At 42.6% G+C, this 23748-nt stretch overlaps 2 long non-coding RNA genes across 3 annotated transcripts; one reads left to right on the top strand and one right to left on the bottom strand.

Moving 5' to 3' along the window:
- The first annotated feature begins 263 nt into the window (after positions 1-263).
- LOC119874511 lies at positions 264-17761 on the top strand. Of its 2 annotated transcripts, XR_005369573.1 has the most exons (4): positions 264-969; positions 3659-3722; positions 15108-15195; positions 16336-17761. It is a non-coding gene; the product is annotated as an uncharacterized LOC119874511 (long non-coding RNA). The 2 variants fall into 2 exon arrangements; XR_005369574.1 differs by lacking the exons at positions 15108-15195; positions 16336-17761 and adding an exon at positions 8788-9310.
- On the bottom strand, positions 6119-18676 carry LOC119874510. The gene is made up of 3 exons (XR_005369572.1): positions 18267-18676; positions 15769-15827; positions 6119-6323 (listed from the first exon to the last, which is right to left on the bottom strand). It is a non-coding gene; the product is annotated as an uncharacterized LOC119874510 (long non-coding RNA).
- Positions 18677-23748: the final 5072 nt, after the last annotated feature.

Below are 23748 nucleotides of genomic sequence, written 5' to 3' on the forward strand. Positions count from 1 at the left end.
CGGGGTCACGTGCGCCCCGGGCGGGCCCTGGAGCCGCCTCCTTATGCAAATAGAGCGGCCGCGCGGGGCTGGGGGCGGGGCGGGGGCGGGAGGGGCGGGGCGGGGGCGGGGCGCGGCTGCGGGGGCGGGGCGGGGCGGGGCGCTCCAGGTGGCCACCTGGCCCCGCGTCCCGCCCCGCCCCCCGCCCGCCGCTGCCCCCTCGGCCCTGCCGCCGCTGTCGCCTCGGGCTACGGACCACCCCTCCCGCACCCCCCCCCCGCCAGCCTCGGGTGGCCTGGGGATCCCGCGTTTTGCAAGGTGCCTCCGAACGCCCGCTTCCTTTGGAGCCCCCTGCACCAGACCAGACCTGAACCCCAAGCCAGGTTGGGCCCCGGGTCGCTCCAGGGCGGGGGAGGAGGAAGCCGCGACGCTGCCTGCGGGGCAGAGCGCGGAATGGAAAGCTCGGGGAGGTCAGTTTCCTCCTCGGCCGGGACTTGGAACTAACAGCGAGATTCCCGGTAAGAGTATTCTAGGACAAGGCAAAATCGAGACTTCATCGAGGTTACAAGTATCCCCTTTTACTTAACTACCTACCCCCCACCTCCAAATAAAAGGAGGCCAAAATGCGAACTAAAAGTGTCACTTCTGGGTTTTTTGTTTGTTTTTTTGCTTTTTTTAAAACATGCCTACAAGGACTAACTGAAAGGCCGGTCCGCCTCCACCCCGCCCTCTGCTCACTACTGGACACCACAGTGGAACCTGGGACGCGTTCTCCTCCCCACATCGGGGTGGAGGTGTGACTCTGGAGCTCGATCCCGATTCCCCGAGAAGTCACGGAGCACGTAAAAGGAATCAGTTCCTTGCGTGGTTCCCCAAGCACGCCAAAGATGTTTTTCTAGAAAGAAAGGGAATCGATGAATGGCCACATGACCGGGATGGCTTCCCACCCTCCCCCTTCCCCAAGGAAAAGAAAGGAACAGCCTTGCAAAGGTAGGGCCCGTAGTATAAATGCGGACTCTTTGGTGGTTATTGCAAAATCTGCCAGCTTCTAGTCCCCAAGAAAAAGGAAAGGAGCCGCATTATTTTAAATATAAAGATTTCTCAGGATCGGCCTAGTTGTTTCCCTTTGTGTAAGAAAACATCTGTATCACCTTTATATGTTGTCCCCTGTAAGTCTGACCCAATGATACAGAAAAGCCAAAAAAAAAAAAAAAAAAATTCATGGGAAGAGTCTTACCTGGAAAATTCCTCCCATCCTCTCTTCTTACTCTGTCCTTCTCCCCATATCCCCCCAATGGAAGGATAAATCATTGCTCCTTCCAACTGTTTTATCCTCAAGGATCTTTCTCTCCACTGTCCTTTCTCTTCCCTCTGCACACTTGGTTGTTTATGTGACCCCTCCCGGGTTTGCAGGGGCCTCTCCCCGGGCATTGTCTCCTCCAGCCCCCCACCCCCTCCTCGGCCAAGGGCTGCCGGCAGTGCTCACTGGGCCTACGAGTAGGTCTCGGCTCTGCCGCCTGTTCTGTTGTGTGCACTGGAATATTGATTTTTCAGTGTGTGTGCGCCGGCTCTGTAAAAATCAATATTTCAGTAGCTCGAGCACAGCCCAGGGCAGTGTAATGGAGCCAGCCTGCTGATGTTAAGGGGTCCACCCTCGGCGATTGAGGGCAGTCAGAAAATGGCAGTGTGTTTTCCTATTCCATTGTTTGCTCCACAGGGAAGGAAGGAGGGTGCGCCTGGTGGTGTAGCATCAACTTCCACGACCAAGTAACCTCAGTGCTGTTGGGTAACACACAAGCCATGTCAGAAAATGATCCACTCTTAGGTCAAAAGGTAGTGATGGAAAACCTCTGATTTATCCGGTCTAAAACTCCTACATAAAACATTGGGGAGGAGGAAGTTATTGTACGCCATCAGTCCTACCAGATTTCACAATGAGAAAAAACAGGCTCACTCCAGGAAAGGGTTAGAGTTTATCCAGTATCTATTACTAGGTATACAGATCATTATTAATCTGCAGCCCCTAAAGTATGCCTCTGATTAATGAGAACAAGAGATTTCCGGGATGATTTGAAGAAAAAGATCAATAATGATCAATTTAAGGGTCTTCATGGATTTTACTGCCCTGGTGGAAAGACATTGGATTTGGGGTTAGGCCAGGGGGTGTCGGCCCAACATGCCCCACAAAGGGAGCCTTTTCTAGTCTGTTCACCTGGCCTCAGGAGCCTTGTCTATAAGTTGAAGAATTAGACCAAATATCTCTAAATACTCACTAGTTCAAACATCTGTGATTGTACAGAAAAAATAATATAGTTAAAATCTTCAAAAGGGGTACGCCTGGGTGGCTTAGCGGTTGAGCATCTCCCTTTGGCTCAGGGCATGATCCCGGAGTGCCGGGATGAGTCCCACATCAGCCTCCCTGCTTGGAGCCTGCTTCTCCCTCTGCCTATGTCTCTGTCTCTGTGTCTCTCATGAGTAAATAAAATCTTTTTTTTTTTTTTAAAGAAACAAAAACCTTCAAAAGCAAAAATGTGACTAAGCCAAGCATATAGTATGGATAAGAAAAGTAGATTATTACCAGAAGTGTTGTAGAAATGGAAAGTACGTATTTTCCTGCTCTAGTTGTGTGTTTTGTTTCTTTTAAATTATATTCCAGTGCCATCATATGGAGGGTAATTTGGACATTTTTTCGAAATGCACTTCTTTTGACCCAGCATTTCTAAGAGCTTTTCCTGAAGAAATTATTAACATCATTAGGAAGATGTTTATCACTACCAATTTTAAAATATTAGAAACAACCTAAGTATCCAATGATAGGGGACCTAGTAAATCACATATGGTAATGGTGTATTCATTCAGTGGAATGCAACTCTTCAAGATGGTAATGCTGAATAGGTATTAAAATAATGTGGAAGATCTGCATTTATTGCAATGCATGTACTATTTAAATCTCTATGTATGTCTCACAGTGGTAAAGGATATGGGCTGTGGAGTCAGATGACTTGAGTTCACTTCTGTGCCATTGACTAGCTGTGAGGCATTGGTCAGCTGTAAACAAGGGGTATTTGTTTCCTATTGTTGCTATAACAAATTATCACAGTGACTTAAAACAACACAAATGTATTATCTTGCAGTTCTGAAGGGCAGAAGTCCAAAATGGGTTTCACGGGGCCAAAATCAAAGTGTGGACAGGGTTATGCTCCCTACAGAGGTTTAAGGAGAGAATTTGTTTGCTCCCCTTTTCTAGGGTCCACCTGCATTCCTTAACTCATGGCCCCTTCCTCCATGTCAGAGCACAATACTCCAACCTCTACTTTTGTGGTCACCTCTCCCCTGTGAATCTTTCCATCTCCTTTTTAAAAGGACTCTTGTAAAAAAAAATAAAAATAAAAAAATAAAAATAAAAAAATAAAATAAAATAAAAAAATAAAAGGACTCTTGTGACTTATTGGGCCAACCTGGCAAACCCAGGATAATCTCCCCATCTCTAGATTCTTAATCACATCTGCAAAGTTCCTTTGACCACATAAGCTGACATATTCATAGGTTCCAGAGATTAGGGTGTGGACATCTTTGCAGCCATGATTCTACCTACTGTGTTGGGCTAAAATCAAGATGTCAGCAGGGTTGTGTTCCTTTCTGAAGACTCTACAGGATGTTGTCTTCTCACCTTTTCCAGCTTCTACAGGCTGTCTGCATTCCTTGGTTCCTGGTCCCCTTCCTTCAACTTCAAACCAGCAATGGTAGGTCACAGCTTTCTCAGATAGCATCATTCTCATGCTGACTCTTCTGTCTTCCTTTCCCCCATTTACGAACCCTTGTGATTCCATTGGGCCCACCTGAGTAATCCAGGATACTCTCCCTATTTTAAGATCAGTTTATTAGCCACTAAATTCCACCTGCTACCTCAGTTCTCCTTTGCCTTATAACATGACATATTCATTCATTCCTGGGATTAGGACATGGACATCTTTGGAAGACTGTTGTTCTATCTACCATACTCAGGATAGTGGTGAAAATCTGCATCATGAGGTTGTGAAAAAGATCTAAAGAATCAATGCATGTAAAGGGTTTAGAACAGTGCCTGGCATATACTAACTAGCCTATAGGAAACATTCCATAATTATCTATTATAGTTACTATCTGGAATGGAAATGCAGACAGTGAACAATAGTTGCATCTAGACCGTGGAATTAAGTCTTTACGGTCTTCATGTTGCTTATGTTTGTTTTTCCTTTTTATACCATTAACACGTATTACTTGGGCCACTTTAAAAAAACTTAAAGGAAAATGAGACAAATGAATAAAAGGGGGCTTTGTAGTATAATGAGAAAATAATTTGATTGGGGGTTAAAAGGTTCAGGTGCTCTCAGCACAGCTGCTAACAAGTTGTGACATTGGGCAAGTTACCTTAGCTCTGCGTTTCACTTTTCCTCATCAGTCACATGAGGGAGATGAACTGTATATTTTGCAAGGTCCTTCCAATTCCTAGTGTACAAAGAACACCTATAAAATCAGTAAGAAGAGAAGACAGCCCTAGAGGGGGAAAAAATGGATACAAAGCACAAACAGGAGTTCACAGAAGAAGAAAAACAAATGGCAAATAAGCATAGGTCAATATGTTAAGCCTCATTAGTAACAAGGAAATGCAATTTAAGAGAGATATTCAGTGAGATACCATTTATTCCCACTAGATTGGCAAAAATTCAAAAGTCTGACAACATAAGCAATTGGAGATGATATAAATGAATTGGAATGTTTACACAGTGCTGCTGGGAGAATAAATTGGTACAACTACTTTGGAAAACAATTTGGCATTGCCTTGTATTGCTTATCACGTAAAGGCAAACGTTCACATAGCAGGTGTCCAGTGTACCTACCCAGAGAAACTCTCACACATGTATACCAGGAGACATGTACGAGAATGTCATGGCAGCACCGTTCATAACATTGAAACACTGAGAACAGCCCACAGCAAAATGGAAAAATTGTTGTCTATTCACACAATGGATAATTCTACAGCCACAAAAATGAATGAACTACAGCTCCTCACATGGCTATGAATGAAGCTTAGAAACATGCTATGTAGGAAAAAAGTAAGTTCCAGGATAGCACAAATATTATTATATCATTTTTATGTGTCAACACAAGCAAAATCAAACGGTGTATCTTTTTAGGGATCCATACATAATTAGTGAGTTTTAAAAAGCAAGGAAATGGTAAACAGAAAATTCAGGACAGTGATTACTGGTGAGGGGGTGGAGGGAAGGAGGGGAGGGGGTGTAGCTGGTAATATTCTAGTTCTTAAATTGGACAATAGGCTCATAATCATTCATTTTATTATGCTTTACAACTTACATACTTGTGAGATATGGTTTTTTGTGTGTACAAACATTAGATTTAAATGATATTTTATTTTATTTATTTATTTATTTTTTAAGATTTTATTTATTTACTCATGAGAGACACACACACAGAGAGGCAGAGACACAGGCAGAGAGAGAAGCAGGCTCCATGCAGGGAGCCCGATGCGGGACTCGATCCAGGGACTCCAGGATCATGCCCTGAACCAAAGGCAGACGCTTAACCACTGAGCCACCCAGGCGTCCCTTAAATGATATTTTAAAGAAAGAATGGTGTTCAAGGACGTCTGTATTCTGATCCAGGATGCTTTACTTCTTGTAGTTGATGCTACAACTTGGCTTAGATTCCTTTCAAACTAATAAAAGCGAACTCTGATGCCAATTTGCTATTTGCAATCCTGCTGGCTAACAGTTCTCAACAGCCACCTGTACCTGGGCTTGTGCAGCAGTTTATGCTCTCAGTGAACCTCGTAATTTCCAAGATCCATACCCTGAAGGGGATTTTATGCCAGCAGAAGCAGTGCCTCCAGAAGTCTCTTACAGCTTACCTTCCGTGTGCCCCCGGAGCTGGCCATATTTTGCACACCTTTTGCAGTAGTTGCCGAGATGCACAGTTCATAAATTTCCAGTCCAGCCCAAGTGAATTTGTTACTGCCCTGACTCATTACATTTTTGTTTTGTTTTGTTTTAAGACTGTATTTATTTATTTGAGACAGAGAGAGAACATGAGCTGAGGACGGGGGGTGGGGGTGGGGAGAGGGATTGGGGCAGAGAGAGAGGGAGAAGCAGGCTCCCCACTGAGCAGGGAGCCCAGTATGGGGCTCCATCCCAGGACTCTGAGATCATGACACTGGCTGAAGGCAGACAGTTAACCGACTGAGCCACCCAGGTGCCCCTCATTACAGTTGTGATTTCAATGTTGAAGAATGACAGTTCCCATTCCCTTGACTTGCCTTCTGTCTCTTCATAAGGTTTGTCCATCTAAAAAAAAAAAAAAAAAAGGTTTGTCCATCTAGTCATAGTCCAGAGGGGCTTGGTCTCACAGTCCTGCAATGATCCTGGCATTCATATTATTTCTGACTTCCATTTTTGATGCCATAGTGTCCAAAAAACAAACCAGCTTTGTTGATTGGGTTTCCTATTTCCTTCAGTGAAACACTGAGAAGCATTTATCAGGATTCAGGGGTACCTTAAATACCAGTGTTTTTTTTTTTTTTTTTTTTTTTAATACCAGCGTTTCTGATGAGAGGATCGGCTTTCATAGGGTTTGCCAAGAGAAGCTAGTGCCAAGTGTGTGTAGGAGGATGGATGAGGATGGTCTTCAGCCTGGGAGGCAAAGGGTTTTTGTTTATTTTTTTTAACTTTTATATCATGAAAAATTTCCAAAATTTTTCAAATGGAAAAAGAACATAATATAAATATACTCTATAATATAAATCTAAAAATTATATAAAGAGTGCAATGAAATCTATTGCCCATCAATGGTTTCAATAATTATTAACTCATGAACAGTCTTGTGGCTTTTGCTGCCCCCACCCCCTTCAGGATTATTTTGAAGCAAATGCCCAATATCATGGGGCATGGCTATTGTGAATGCATCATCATAATAAGCAGCCTCAAAGATCCGGAGGGAGTATTATTAGTGGTAATACTGAGCACAATCCCTTTTTGCAACATTATTACAAGCTATTTATTTGAATCAGTGAAATAATGAGAGGCCAAAGTTTTCCCACTTAAGATTACCTTTAACTTCCCAGGGAAGGCTTTTGGATAAATTCAATATGAGGAAAATCAATGTAGGACTTTATATCTGAGGGCTGGGGAGCAATACAATGACTTAACTTTGTTTAGATTTTGATCTCTTCAGTCTCACCGACAGAGTATTAAAAGAATCAACAAAATAGCATGAGATCTATTACAGTGGTCTTAGCTGGTCTCTATAATCCAACCTACGTAACATTATCTTTCTGAAGCCCACCTTGGCCTATCTTCTTAGTAAGTGTGAGTGCCTATTATGTGAGAATTACTAGGCACAGGAAGGGATTCAAAGACAAATCAGATATGGCTCCTGTTCTATACTGAAGAATGTGTCTGGTCTTTGTCTTGGGCCCTTGGGTGGGGGTTTCTAAGTCCTTGGACTTTTCCAAGTGATAAGGGTACCATTGTTTTTCATGGATGACTTCAGGATGACAGACACCTGAGTTTATGATAACAAGATGACTCAGGGGGCTGGCTGGTCATGAGGAAAAGACCAACTATGTATTTAGAGGGTTGGGTCTTTGATCCAGATGGTATCAACTTAATCTCTGGGGAAGAAAGAAGGACAGGAGATTGAGTTCAATCATGTGATCATGGGATCAATGATTCAATCAATCAGGCCTGAATAATGAAACTGCAATAAAAAAAAAAAAAACACTGAGGCACCTGGGTGGCTCAGTGGTTGAGCATCTGCGTTCAGCTCAGGTCATGATTCGGAGATCCTGGGATCAAGTCCTGCACTGGGCTCCCCACAGGGAGCCTGCTTCTCCCTCTGCCTGTGTCTCTGCCTCTCTCTGTGTGTCTCTCTAAATAAATAAATAAATAAATAAATAAATAAATAATCTTTTAAAACAATTTGGACACCGAAAACTCAGGTGAGCTTCCTGGTTGGCGAGCACATCAGTGTGCCCAGAGGGCCATGTGTCCCAAGTCCACACTAAAAAGTGTGTGTTTGGGACCCTTACCCTGTGTGTCTCTTCATTTGGCTAGTCCTGATTTACATCCTTTTTAAAACTGTAATCATAAGTATAGCACTCTCCTGAGTTCTGTGAGTTCTTCTAGTGAATTATCAAACTTCAGGGGCCAGTGAGAAGCCCTAAATGTGTATAGCCAGTTGCTCGGAAGTGCAGGTGGCCTGGGGACCTCCTGCAGTGCACCTGTTGTCTGAACCTAAAATGAAAATAGTCTTGTTGAGGATCATGCCCTTCAGCTGCAGAATCTGCTCAGAACTGCACTCCAGTATCTTAGCTCCTACCTTCAACAATTCACAGGTTAGTAGACAAGGGAAGACATAGATGTGAATTAAAATGAAAAGTGTCATGCAACAGGGGTGCCTGAGTGGCTCAGTCAGATAAGCATCTGTCTCTTGTTCTCAGCTCAGATCTTGGTCTTAGGGCCATGCGTTCAAGACCTGCAGTGTCATGCAACAGTTACAGATGTGCTCTGAGAAACAAGAGACCAGAAAAAGAACTCAGAACTAAGGACACTAGGGAAGGTTTTGGGGAAAAGGTGGCCCTTGCCTGGAGCCTTGAAAGATGAGTGAGATTTGAACTTGCAGAAATTGTAATAAGCATTTATTGAGTGCTTACTCTGCATCAAGCTCTGTTCTAGTGCTTTATGTATAATGAATTATTTAACATACACAGTCCTATGAGGTTGCATTAATATTGTCTCTTTTTTACATCAGAGTACATCGAGGCACCCAGAGATCAAACACCTTGCCAGAGATTGCATAGCTAATAAGTAGAGAGCTGAGATTTGAAACCAGGCAATGTGAGTCTAACACCCACACCTTTAACAACTACTCTTGACTGCCATTCAAGAAAGGGGAAAGAACATTCCAGGAGGAAGGCATAACAAAAACAGATGGGAAGACAGAGGTAAAAACATAAAGGAAAAGGAATAATGTTGGATGGGTACTTTGAATGCCAAACTAAGGGCTCTGAACTTGACCCAGGACGCATCAAGACACCAAAGGTTGTTAGGGACAGGGCTCTGTCATGAGCTTCTGTGGACTTTAAGGCACTGCAATCCTGTATGGAATTACCATTGAAAGCATGGTCTGCTCCTCCAAACCAAGAGGCTACTCTTCCCTCCTAAAAAACAAATCAGGGCAGCCCCGGTGACTCAGCGGTTTAGCGCCACCTTCAGACCAGGGCGTGATCCTGGAGACCTGAGTCCCACGTCAGGCTCCCCGCATGCAGCCTGCTTCTTCCTTTGCCTGTGTCTCCGCCTCTCTCTCTCTCTCTCTCTCTCTCTGCGCCTCTCATGAATAAATAAATAAAATCTTAAAAAAAAAAAAAAAAACAAATCACTTTCTACTCAGTCCTCCAGTGGTGATGGAGAGACTAGAAGTCCAAGGGAGAGCCTCTCATTCTCACTTTTTAATCTTTCATGGCAGTTGGCCTAATGTACACTAGAGACACGTGAGTGTTTGCAGACTGAGTGGATATTATACTAGGTTATACCATATCAAGCTGCTGATAGTTGACCCTGTAAGTTTGACCTACAAGAATGGCGACTCATTATGGTTTCAACCTATTTTAAGACACTGTATTACAATTATACACAAAGATTGGCCAATGTTAAAATTCAAGTACAATATCGTTTAAAGGCATTAACTAGGCATTAGGAACTTCGTAAGGGACTATTCAGTTATATACAATGTACAAAATTTAAATTAGAACATATATATATGAATACTGTAGCACAGTGCATTTTTATACACATAAGTACATATATGTGTAGATAATATACATATATTAGCATTTCGTGGAATATATGCATGTGTGTATATATGCAGTGAGAGAGACACACACGAAGGCCTATCTGTAGGCTATTTCCACAAGAACTGTTATCCATGCAATCTGATCTTGATGTCAAATCAGAAGGGGAAATGCCATTCAAATCAGGTTTATAAATGTGAGGTAAAGCTCAGTACAGTAGATCAAAAATGCAGAGGGAAAAGAGAAACAAGAAAATTGAATAAGCTTTATCTAATAGTTGATGTTGCATACAGTGTTTCAGAGAAGATTCTTTCTCAGTGGGCAGGAAGAAGTCATTTTTAACTGCCTTCAACCAAGAAGTTAGGAAATTCTAAAAGGTATATATGTGTCACATTGGAGATGATGCCATCAATCAAAGGAGAAAGCACTGGTGTCAGTGACCCTCCTAAAGCAACAGAGACTGCCCCCCCATGAACCCTCTTGCTGTGCTCCTGGCTGCTTCCGCAGAGGGTCAGGTGTCAGAGCTAAACTCCCAAGGGTGGCCATCAGCTGTGCAGCTTAACTGACAGGAGTGAACTAATGACCCAGGTGGCGCAAGTAAAGTCTGGAGCATGCAACCCAGACTTTACAGAACCGCCCCCCCAAACTTCCAGGGAGGAAGTTTACGCGTATACAAGAACCACAATTCAAGGAAAAGAGGAATTAAAGTAGATCTAAAGTAGAATTAAAGTAGAAACCCAACTCAAAATCCTGCCCAGCTAGTCCGTCTTTATTCAGTGTGCTTGTTTAGTTTAATTGAACGGGAGATTGTAAAAGGCGATTTATTCCCCAAAGCGGGTCAGACCTGTTGTTGCTTCCTGACTCTCCTGAAGCAAACCTACTGGTGGGAAAGATTTTTCCTAAGGATTCTCTGCAAAACAAAGTGCTCTAAACTACATATTAATGGAGATCGTTATTTCCAAGCTAGAGAGGTAGAGAAGCTGGACTACATATGTGATCATCTGACTTTCCATTTGCACACCAAGGTGCTTGCTCAGAGCATCGGAAGGTAAGGCCAAACTGAAGCACAAATGCCCCGCCAATTAAAAACATATATTGATCAAATGGCATCAGGTGTATCTCATATTTACAAATCACTGGGAAATTCTGTTACAAATATCAAGCTATGGGACGCCTGGGTGGCTCAGTGGTTGAGCGTCTGCCTTCGGCTCAGGGTGTGATCCTGGGGTCCCGGGGTCAAGTCCCACATTGGGCTCCTTGCATGAAGACTGCTTCTCCCTCTGCCTGTGTCTCTGCCTGTCTCTGTGTCTCTCATGAATAAATAAATAAAATTTTAAAAAATTATCAAGCTATTTAACTTCTCTAACATTTAGTCAGAAAAACCCCAGTTTCTGATCTTTAAACTTCAGAATCAGTGCTGACTCTGCCCCTCAGATGCTGATCTTAAGAAGTGAAATGTATCGTGTAGCTTCCTAACACTCTGCTAAAGATGTATATGCCCCCTTAGTAGCACCTTTTGAAAATCAAGCTCCCGCTGTGCCTGATGAACACATACAGGTACCCCAGCCTCTCTTGAAATCCCTCAGTTTTGTTTCCCATGGAAATAACAGTACGTTCCTAATAGGATTGGTCTTCTTTTTCTCCAGGCACTCAGTTTCCTTTACAAGGGAGGAGAGATTGGGGGCATCAGTTCTCCAAGCCCGGATGTCTTACAGGGTCTTGTTTGCAATCCTACAAAAGCATGGAGGTCCCTGCTCAACACCCCAGTTGCTTTCTCTTGTTTTTTTCTCTCCCCTGCTCTAACACGAGGAAGAGCCTGTTTTTCCAGAAGCCCCTCTTGCCAGGAGACATCAAAAACCCCAAGGACTCAGGAAAGCCATATACTATAGACTTCTCAAAAGAGAGGCTTATATTAAATTCTCAGAACCTTCTCTCCAGATTTTCAGTCTACTTAGTACCTCGTTTCCACTGAGGCTAAAAGGTCTGGGCAAGTGTTTGTTTTCCTGGCATGTATGGCTTTCCACCCCTCTTCTCTGCTCTATAGCACTTTTTCTTTTTCTTTGTGATAAAATAATGATATAGCCACCCTGCTGGATCTCTGCCCGGAACTCTATGAAATAACACCCCAACCCCTAGCTCAGAGCTTCCCACCCTCCCTTATCCTTCTGATCATCTGACATGCTTACTCAATGATTTGTCTCCCCTCTCCCCCAGAAACTGTAAGCTCCCTGAGGACAGAAACTTTGTCTTTAACTCCTGTGTCACCAGAGGGCCAGCACACATACATTTTTGGCATTCTAGAAATATTTGTCAAGTGAGTGAATCATGTACTTGGATTAGTTGATATAAACCAAAACAGTTGGGATCTCTGGGTGGCGCAGCGGTTTGGCGCCTGCCTTTGGCCCAGGGCGCGATCCTGGAGACCCGGGATCGAATCCCACATCAGGCTCCCGGTGCATGGAGCCTGCTTCTCCCTCTGCCTGTGTCTCTGCCTCTCTCTCTCTCTCTCTCTGTGACTATCATAAATAAATAAAAATTAAAAAAAACCAAAACAGTGAAGGACAAACTTGCATAAAATAAATCTTCTAATACTTTTCATGTAATGCTGTGTGGGATATCTAGTAAAGAGGACCCAACAGGTATTAAAACTGTCAAGGATGGGGGTGGAGGGGCGCCTGGGTGGTTCAGTAGGTTAAGCAGCTGCCTTCTGCTCGGATCCTGATCTCAGAAGCAGGGAGTCTGCTTCTCCCTCTCCTGCCCCTCACCTCCTCCCCCTGCTCATGTGTCCATGCATTCTCTCTCTCTCTCTCTTTTTTAAATAAGTAAATAAAATCTTAAAAAAAAAAAAAAACTGCCAAGGACATTCCAAACCTGCCCCTCAATAGAGTAGGAAAATAGATGACTTCTGCTGTCAGAAATACACTGTAGCTTGATATTCTTTGTGGGAATTTTTTTATTTTTTAGAGAAACAATCTGTTAGACCAATATATGAAACCTTTTTATTTGAAGTGTAAAAAATAGAGTCATATCATCAAATTCAATGAGTTTTTCTTCCTTTGTGTGCCTCAATCACCACCATCCTGATATGCCTCTTAAAGTAATTTTATTATTTTTGGAGAAAAGTCACCTCACCAAAGAGCATATGAATGACACATATGCCTTTTTAAGCATTTTTTAAATTGACTACAGAATTGTATGGTACTTTCTAAAAGCCTCCAAACTAGTCAGAAAGTTTGTTTCTCTTAAAAAAAAAAAAAATGGAAGAAGAGGGAAAGGGAGGAGAATATGCTAGAACTCATTTAATCTTCCAGGATGATTCATTTCTTTTTTTATCATTTCATTTCTCCATATATTGTCAGCATCACAGTACAGTGTTGGATTTACCCGGGATCAAGGAATCTCTTGTTGAATCAAAATCTGATGAGTGTGTCGTAAATGCAGCACAGTTCACATTTACCAACCTACCCAGCAGAGATTCAGTTTTGGGTATTAAATATGAGTTGTGCTATCGGAATTTGCACTGATCCTCAGGCTTACTCACTGATGGGATTTGGATGGCAAGATTCAATGGCACCAGCGGAGGACAGCCTTTTGCATGACACAAAACACCACATGTTCCAGCGTTCTGCTCCCCTCACTTGGAGTTCTGACTTTCTTTGGGCTGGAAGAAAGTCATTCTCCCCTTTATGCTTCAGTAACACTTCCAACAAATCTCCCTACAGCACCTATCACAGAGTTTTGAGATCAATAATTTACACCCAGGACTACTGCTTGACCGTATGGCATCTTTGTGTAAATTAGAAAAAGACACCCCTTCCTCTGGTGGGGGGGGGGGGGAGGGAGTCAGAGAAAGATGGGATATTACCAACCACTATTTTCATAAAGTTTAGGGAGAATAACAGGGAGGACATTATCTTCCTTCCTCTTAGGCCCACAACTCCACCACGAAACAGGAGAAGGATGTGTCAGTAACAAACTTTTTTGCCGTTAAGTTCAGTTGCGAGCTATATCTTGTTAACAATAGTGACAGTTTTCCTGTAAAGACCAAATCTCTTCTAGAATAAATGAAACCAGGACAATATTTTGCGTGAGAAGGATTTTTTTTTTTTTTTAGAGACAAGGCACTTGATTTTCAAGCACATGCTTTGCAGGGTTGTCAGCTATTCAGTGATCTTTTACTTTTTTAGAGATGGTCTTGTATTTTGGCTTTTCAAAGAGAACAAGAGGGAAAAAAAATGCAGTGGTGCTTTTTCTTGTTCCTGAGACCATTCCAAAAATAACCCCATCATTTCTCCCTCCTGCGAGCTTTTTGGGGAAGGAGAGAGACTGCAGGCGGGAAGGGGAAAGATTGGAGTGTGGGAAGGTGGTGAGAGGCAGTTACTACAGGAATCTCCACAATATCCTGGCAAACAGTCTGGATGAACCGAAGCACTGGATGCTCTTCTCCTTGGTCTCAGCGAGTAGGGTGTACTTTCTCTGGAGGGCCCTTTCCTCAGTAGGCTAGAGGCTCACTCTGATGGGGGGAGCTATGCATGCCTTTCCATTCTCTTTTTCCTAGCCATGCTCTAGGCACTTGGATGACATGTACTCCTACACATACCAGCAGGGCTACAGAGGCCTGTTTCAGGGAGTCTTAGTTTTTAATCCTAGAGATCATCTAGTTCAGTGTTCTCGAGCCTCTCTGACATCACCTCATAGTAAGAAAAACCCTGACACACACTAACTATATAAACCTAGATTTAACCAAAACAAATACTTCTGGAAATAACATTTAGTCCTACAATACCTAATGCATTCTAGTATTTTCTATTCTATTCTTTTTTAAAAAAATGTTGACCAGGGGCCTCAGTGGCTCAGTCAGTTAAGCATTGGACTCTTGATTTCAGCTCAGTTCATGATCTCAGGATTGTGGGGGTGAGCCCTGCATCAAGCTCTGTGCTGAACGTGGAGCTTGCTTAAGATTAAAAAAAAAACAATGCTGGGCAGCCCGGGTGGCTCAGCGGGTTTAGTGCTGCCTTCAGCCTGATCCTGGGGACCCAGGATCAAGTCCCATGTCAGGTTCCCTGCATGGAACCTGCTTCTCCCTCTGCCTGTGTCTCTGCCTCTCTCTCTCTCTCTCTCTCTCTCTCTGTGTGTGTGTGTCTCATGAATAAATAAATAAAATCTTAAAAAATAAAAACAATGCTGATCACAACTCACTAAACTGATTTCATAAGTCACTAGTTGGCTGAAATCTACAGGTTGGGAATCACTGATCTATTTTAATCCTCTTATGTCACAGAACCGGAAACCCAAGTCAAAAAAGGTTAAGTGATCTGGACAACATTACACAGCTACTGCCTGGTTGCAGAGTCAGGATGAAAATCCAGGTAACGAAATCGTCTAACTCAGCTAATTATTAATAACAAACTGTTCTTGCAAAACAATGAGCAGATGCCGTACTAGTTCTGTGAAGAGTGTGTGCTATTACAGAAACATGCAGATTTTGTTTTAACGGTGGAAAATCAAAGTCACTCAAAGGAGAACTAAATAGAATGTCATCCCTCAGGGCACCTGGATGGCACAGTCTTGGTTTCCACTCGGGTTGTGATCTCAGGGTCGAGAGATCTGGCCCCAAATCGAGCTCCAAGCTCAGCGTGAAGTTTGCTTAAGACTCTCTGTCCCTCCCTGTCATGTGCTCTCTCTCTCTGTCAAATAAATAAATCCCTAAAAATAAATAGATAGATAGAATGTTATCCCCATATCTTCACACACAAATCATTTTCAGTTGCAAACTCTAGTGTCTAGAGGGCTATCTTTCTGTATATATATATATATATATATATATAAATACATAGAGAGAAATATAAATATTATATTTATTATATATACTATGTGTTTATTACAAACCTAAAAAATATAAATTGTATATATATGGTATATTTGTTTTATGAATGCTTTACATTACATCTGCAACTTGGCTCCGATCTGCTGGCTCGTGTGAGCTTCCCTGCAGGGACATCTAGAATGCAATAGAAAAAAACCTGAGCAACCAGTCCTTCCAAAGTTAAAATCTGGTTCAGTAAGGGCTGGTAGGCATCTTCGTGGTGAAAGGGGGCATCTCAGTTAGACACTAGGGGACTCTATTGAGGTGCGAACATGATGGTGAGTTCCCTCTGAGACAAAGAGCCATCTAGCAATAGAGCAAGACTAGAACAGCCTCAGCAAAGCTCAACAACCTCACAGCCCATCATTCTTGGGGGGGTTCGCCCACAAGGGCTGCACTCACTGTTGACTCTGAATATATTACCCCTCTAAGAGTAGTATTTCCATTAAGATACATTAGTCATTAAAAATGAAGCCCTAAATTTTAGCAACCAGCATACTTTCCTTCAATAAAAGCATGTGTGTCTTCCCGTTCCACCCAATCTTATCCTGTTAAAAAAAAAAAAAAAAAAAAAAAAAAAAAAAAACTGCTTCAGCCAAACCAAATACTCTCTTCCTTTCTCTCTCTCTCTCTCTTTCACCAGCAGCGAGGCTGATCTCCAGCCTGCCCAGGATACAAAACTGAGGATGCAGCATGCTGATTTTGCCCGTGGCTTTTTTTTTTTTTCATTGATAAGGTACTGTTCACCGGTTCATGTGTCAGCTGATGAAAGCAGCAATGACCTTTTCCAACAATTGGCCTCTGTCTTTACATTGGCTTTCTGCACTTGACTGGGAGCCATGAAGATCACCTTTAGGGCAACTTTCAACCTATTGCTGTGAAATGGCAACAGAACAGAAAATGAACCAGAAGTAAACGGACATTTGCGGATACACTGAGGAATAGATATGGGTGCTTTTAGCTTGCAAATGTGAAAATGTCACAGGTTGTTTCTGAACATGTTCCAGCTGGAGGCAAAATAATGCTTTGGGGGTAAACATATGGGCCACATGTGCGAAGGCACTGAAAATTAGGTATGAAAGTTATATATGCAAAATTACCACAGAAATTCCTGCTGTGATCATTATGAAATTGCCTTGGAGTGTGGGTTTCTGGCTCACCTTCCAAGCTATCCAATTCCTTTCATAAAACCCTTAGGCAAAATTATCCCTTCTCTCCTTAGCCTACCTTACTTCAACACAGCACCGTAAATGTCATGTCTGTTCCAAGCCCTATCTGCTAGGACAACTGTGTAAGAAATGATTCCTTTCCAGGGGGAATGGGGAGAAATATCAGAGGATTTGATTATAACCTTTAAAAATCAATTTTTAAAAATTGGTACATTTCAGTGCTTTCTAAGACAGACATCTTTAATTGTGCCTAACTGTGTTTGCTTTGGCAGACACATGTTGACTCTTGCAATGGGCAGCTTCCAGCCACATCCGCGTTTATGGCAAATAGGTCAGAATGTAATTCATCCCCTTGTCTATGAAGCGATCAACAATTACAAGTTCTTGTTTCCCTCTCATTCTGTTGCTTTACTTCTTTTCAAAGAATGACATAGAAATTGCCATGAGATGGAGAATAATCAGTCCTCAGCAGAAAATAGAAGACCAACTCTTATAGTTGAGTGGAAGGGTGGCACATATAATGTTTGTTTCATTTCTCATGTCCTCTTTGAGTGACGCAATCTAACACCACAATTCAATATTATCAAGGAGGTGACATTTCACAGGACTGACTACTGGCATGGTGGATAGAAGGTTCTGTAAGCCATATTTGCTGCTGATGACACTAGCAATTTGATGACATTAAAAAAAGTCAAGTATTCTTTCCAAAAGGGATAGGTACCTTTGAAGAAATAATATTGTCTTTTCTTTGATTTGCATGCTCCAGTTCATCCCCAACAGATACTTGCAGGGAAAAACCTGTACCTGTACTCAAACAATACACTTCCTGTAATGTCAGTCCCAGGTGAAGTGAAACCAGCCAGGAAGAACATGGTAACCTCACTGATTTTAATAAATAATAGTTCTAAAAAAAAACCAAACCTGTATTATTGTTATTCCAGCAGGTTGGCCGTTTACAAATAGATCACCAAAATTTTCATTTGTATATTTGGAATATAGAGTGTCCTGTATAGGTGCCCACATATGCAGTATAACAACAATAGGTTCCCAGACCAACCATAGACATCTATTTCATTCATTTTGCTGATGGTGTTGGAAGATTCAAAGAAGCATGAAGGATTCAAAGAGTAGTAGTCTGCCCTGGGAAGACAATCTGTGGCATAAAATCCAAAAATAATCCCCTTATGATTTCTGCTACTTTCAGGAAGGGAGAGAGTGAGGAAAGAATAATTATATCAGCCATGATCCAGCCAAGAAACATAAGCCATTTTGAGCATTTTGGTTTCTCAGGAGACAACAAAGCTGAGTAGCTGCTAGAAGGTGGCAAGGCAACCCAGAAATTAACAGTAGCAGGAACTTACTACCACCCCTAGAGTAGAGGGTCAAAAGGAGGAGATGATGTTACCAGAATCCAGAAGCCAATTCACCCTGTGGAAGCTGGAATCACAGTGTTCCAATCCAGTGAGGGCTGGATGCATGAAGGAGTTGCCACAGATGCCATCAGGAAAGCATCTATGGATTCAAGGAAGCACAAGGAGAAATAGCATGGCTTCTCCTCTCCTCCCACCATCCAGTCCCCATTGATGCCTTCCATTGACCAAACTCAGCCAGAAACCAACTGACACAGGAGCCTAGGAAACTCAGCCTGCAGGGGTCAGTCTCTTGCAATATAGAGCAGAGGAAGGAAGGGCAAGAAATGGATCTGAGGGCTCACAGACCAGGCGTGGCACCCTGGCCAACTGACTAAAAAGAAGGGGGTGAAAATCTAACCTCATTTCCCAGCAGATTCAACAGGAAGAGGTTGCTTATTAGCTCTGAGAACAGAGACCATGCATGATCGACACAAAAAGTCAAATTACGATACAACTAAAATAACACTACCAGGCATCGGTATGAAAGATGCCACAAGAGAAACCGTGACACCTGCCAGCTGAATGAGCATGAGCTGGGAGAGACCACGTGGGCCCGGAAGTGACTGGGTTCTAATTCAGAAAGAAGGGAGGTCAGGATGAAATCAGGGCTTCTGGGACAGAAGGGGCACCACCTGTAGAGACAAGACAGGTGTTGTACCAGGTCAGGCAGTGCATAGTCACGGTTAGGAGATAAATGAAACCTGAGGAAAGGGCGGACTCCTCGGTGGGGGGAGAGGGCAGGTGTGACCTGAGCCCTTACCTGAGAAGCCGAGCTGCAGGGAGATCAATGACTGGTCCCGTCTGGTTGTCACATTTGACAATGAACGGGAAGACAAGCTTGCTGGGTGGCGGGTTTCTGCATAGGATCTGGTTTGAAACCAGAGGGATGAGAAAGTAGAGATGACCACCAATGGCCAAGAAGCCACACAACAAATTCGGGGAGGATTTGCACCTCGTCCTAGTGCGCCCCGAGCCTTGGGCAGTGTGTGGTGCATAGTAGGTGCTGATCACGCAGTGGCTGAATGAATGAATGAATGAATGAATGGACCAACATGAAACCCAAGTCAGCTGGGATTGCAGAACCACCTAGAACACGTGGAAAAGTCTGAACCGATGTGGCAGCGTGGTGGCCTGCCGGAAAACCCCAGCGGCAGCCAGACCAGTGTGGGCAGCTGCAGTCAGAAAATGAGACGGTTCTTTCTGAGCAAGTATGAAGTGTCATAAATAGCACAGGCTGATGCAAATGGCCACAGCTGCACAGCGAGGGATGGAGTGTGTGCTGGGCACAGGACATGTTGGCGCCCACCCAATTCTTCTCAGCTATGGGCTCAGCTCAGGGAGGGGGGTTGTCACCCAGCGCCAGACAACCTACTGACGGGGTGCAGGACTGCCACCAAGGTCCAAAGGCTTCATAAGGCTGCCCCTAAGGAGTTTGCCTTGAAGAGGCCGCACTTCCAATACTCCCTGGCTGTGAAAGCTCCTAAGCACCGAGCCAGTTTAAAAAAAAAAATTAAAGTTAAATTGAGAAATGACCGATATATAAAGTGGTCACGTAATGAATGTACAGCACCTTTAATGTAGGAATTTTTTTTTTTAAGTTTTCTTTATTTGAGAGAGAGAGCATGAGCAGGGGGAAGTGAGGCAGGCTCCCTTCCTTGGAGAAGAAGACCCTGAGATCATGACCTGAGCCCCAAAAGGCAAACGTTTAACCCACTGAGCCCCGCAGGCACCCCTAATACAGGACTTTTTAGCGTAACTGTCTACCTCCAAGTGTATCCGACTTTCTCCTTTAGAGAGGTGCTCTTGCTTTAACAGGGACAACAGCAACATGAGATGGTTTTCTGATTTGTGTTGCTTCTTTAAAACCTCTCACCAGACCCAGGATGAGGGGGAGGCTCCTAACAAAGCCAAGGAGAAGACAGTGCTGATTATCAGCATTTTGAGAGAGAGAACCACACTCTATTTGTGTTTGTTTAGTTCAAACCCCCTGACCCCTAGGTGAGAATATAGCCTAGCACCTGCTTAACACAGAGACTCAAATTTAGGTGAAATAGTCCCACCAGAGAAGTTATAAAAATTCTCCAAGTGAAATTTTGAAGGGAACTGAAGAACACCAAATGCATTTAGTTATACTAACAATACTCCCAATAATTAAAATGTACCGGACACACGCTGAGCTACAAAACAGGTAACACAGGCCCCTTACACACCCTCCAACCCAGCCCACATTTAGGACACTGCTGCTGGATGTAACCAAAGCCAAATTTATTTATTTATTTATTTATTTATTTATTTATTTATTTATTTATTTATTTATTTATTTAATTTCCACCTTCTTCCATAAAAGATTTGAGGTGACCTACGAGAATACACACATCAAAAGAAGAGTTTGGGGCAGCCTGAGTGGCTCAGTGGTTTAGTGCCTGCCTTTGGCCCAGGGTGTGATCCTGGAGACCTGGGATCAAGTCCCACGTTGGGCTCCCTGCATGGAGCCTGCTTGTGTCTCTGCCTCTGTGTGTGTGTGTGTGTCTTTCATGAATAAATAAATAAATAAAATCTTAAAAAAAAAAGAGTTTGAAAGCATTTCAGTTTCCTGGGGCTGTCATGACAAAGCACAAGACACGAGCTTCGACAACAGAAACGTACTAACTCGCAGTTCTGGAGGCCAGAAGCATAAGATCAGGTCTTGGCAAGATTGGTTCCTTCTGGAGAAGCTAGGGAAGGATCTGTTCAGGCCTTCTCCTTTTTTCTGGGGGTCTCCTGGCTTTTAACAACATAACTACAGTCTTCACATGGCATTCTTCCTGCAAGGCAGCATCCGAATTTCCTCTTTTTCATAAGGACACTGGTTGTTTTGGATGTGGAGTCCGCCTTACTCCAATATGATTTCATCCTAACTAATTTCATCTGCAATGACCCTATTTCCAAGGCAGACCACATTCTGAGGGACTGGGGGTTAGGATTTCAACACATGAGTTTTGAAAGGCTACAATCCAGTCCTTCACAGAAAATAAAAATGAAAAAAGCATAGAGGAATTTCCAGAAGACATCATACACATAGTCATCTATTCACCTTCTTAAAATCTCAGCAAGTTAATAAAGTAATCGTACAAGTTATTAGCTCACAAGCAGAAAGAGGCTCCAGGAAAGACAACAGTAGATGGCTGGAGGATGGTTAGCAGAGAGAGGAGAGGTAGCTGACCTACAGAAAAGACTGAACAGATTATAAACATAGATTATAAATATGGTACAAATTATAAATACAGTGAAGAAATGTTGAGATGAATTTGCAAAACATGGTCTACCCGTAGAGCAATAATCAACTACATTCTGCAGACAAACTATTTGTATTTTTTTTTTAAGTTTTATTTATTTATTTGACAGAGAGACAGAGAGCACAAGCAGGGGGAAGGGCAGGCAGAGGGAGAGGGAGAAGCAGGCTCCCCACTGAGCAGGAAGCCTGATGCAGGGTGGATCCCAGGTCCCTGGGACCATGACCCAAGCAGAAGGCAGATGTTCAACCAGCTGAGCCACTCAGGCACCACTATTTTTATCTTTACAGACAAGAATTATTTGCATTACTATCACTTTTCTGTGCTTTAAGGAGTTGTAAAATAAGTCCAAAAATAAACAAGGATGCACATTCCTAGAACATCACATAATCCCAGAGCCTCTAACATTCCTTTGAAAAGATGTCTGGTAATTGCTTTTGCCCATTTGAAAGTCTCGATATTTTTCTTTGCTTGTAGTTAAGGGCTCACTAGTCTCTGGAATCTTGTGTCATAAGGTCTTATATGATTATTCAGTAGTGGGATTCAGGTTTGGTTTGAGTTCATAGAAGTCAAAGCAAAAAGGGAAACTGATTATACATTTATTGGGGTGCCCGGTGGAGCTTCAAATACTAGAAACTGAAAAAGTGTTATTTCATTTTTAATCACTGGCAAATTTTTTTATTTGAAAGAAAGAAGGGATAAATTTGCCTTTGTAGTCAGCTTCCATTGTTTGGGCAAAATTTTTCAAAATGATCTCTTTATTAACGCAAATGTAAAGCAATACCCACCCATTGCTTTAGAATACCCTGTGAGGTCCTTCTTAACTCTGAATGCAGTTGGGTTGAGCAGTATGTTTAAAAAGCGAAATTGGGTTCATTTTGAGTCAGATCATGTCACTAGAGAATTTTTAAATTTTAATCTCTATATGTTTTGACTAAATCATCTCTGAAAATAAGTGTTAGGGATAAATGTGTGTCTTTTTGTCCAAGTACTTGCACCTATGAGAGATAAGACTAGACTTTTCCAGAAGGCCTATCCTTCTGACCTTTTTATGCCAGACTATGAAAAGGGATAAACACACAGTATTTCTTGAAATGACCCCGATTTGAGGAACTCTATAATTAGTTATTGGAATTTCCTTATTCAAGCCAGAAAAGCCAGACATATACTACAGGCCTGTATTCCTGTTCCTATCACTGATCATCCTGGGACAGGAAGTGAACACACTTCAGTGTTTGTGAGCAATAAGGCAGATGATGGCCAAGTCTCCCCCTTCCCAGAACAAACCTCAGGTATTGTGTTCTTTTTCATGGGTACAAAAAAAAAAAAAATTAGAACTTGAATGTCCATTAATGAAGGATTGGTTTACAAAATTCAGTTACAGTATATCCAAACAATGGAATTCTATGTAGACATTAAAACAAATGTAGAAAGTATCTATGAATTGACGTGGAAAGTTGTTTTTTTTTTTTTTTTTTTTTTTTTCACCTAAAAAAGGCAGTACAGAGCTGGTGTTGTTGCTCAAAAAACCAACTACCTTCTAGCCTCCCAGACCACCATCCTTCATGTATGGTCACAAAATGACTGCCATCTGTTTAGGATTCTCTTCTAAGCTCCAGGCAGGATGAAGAGGGAAGGGCAAAGTAGAAAAGCAAAAGCCAGTTTAATCTTTTTTTTTTTTTTTTTTCCCCTAGCCAGGAAGATGATAGTATTTCCAAAAGGCCATCCCCACATACACTTCTGCTTAACATTTCATTGGCCCAAACTGTGTCACATTACTACTGTGACAGGACTAGCTGTAAGGGGACCTGTGCAATTTGGTTTCTCAGAAGGGGACTGTTGCTGCTGTAGATGTAATCCAGGATAGAGATCAGCTCCCTGCAGTGTCTGCCTCATGAGTGTATCAAAGACTAAAAGAACGTACACTAAACAGTTAACAGGATTTCTCTTTATTGATAGCATTCTAAGTGATCCATAACCTTCTCTTTTGTGTTCTTCCGGAGTACTTGGAACTCTATCATCCAGTGTTATTAGAAATCCAGGACCTTGGGTCTCATCACTGACCTATTAAATCAGAAACTCTAGGACTAATAATCTACTATTAGGTTTACCACTTATCAGAGTGATTCTGACACTCAGGGAGGATTGAGAAGGAGTGTACTATATGACTTTCAAAAATCAGTAAAAAGAAAGATATTTTCAT

This window comes from Canis lupus, chromosome 14 (assembly GCF_011100685.1).
Source record: "Canis lupus familiaris isolate Mischka breed German Shepherd chromosome 14, alternate assembly UU_Cfam_GSD_1.0, whole genome shotgun sequence".
In the NCBI taxonomy this organism is placed as follows: domain Eukaryota; kingdom Metazoa; phylum Chordata; class Mammalia; order Carnivora; family Canidae; genus Canis; species Canis lupus.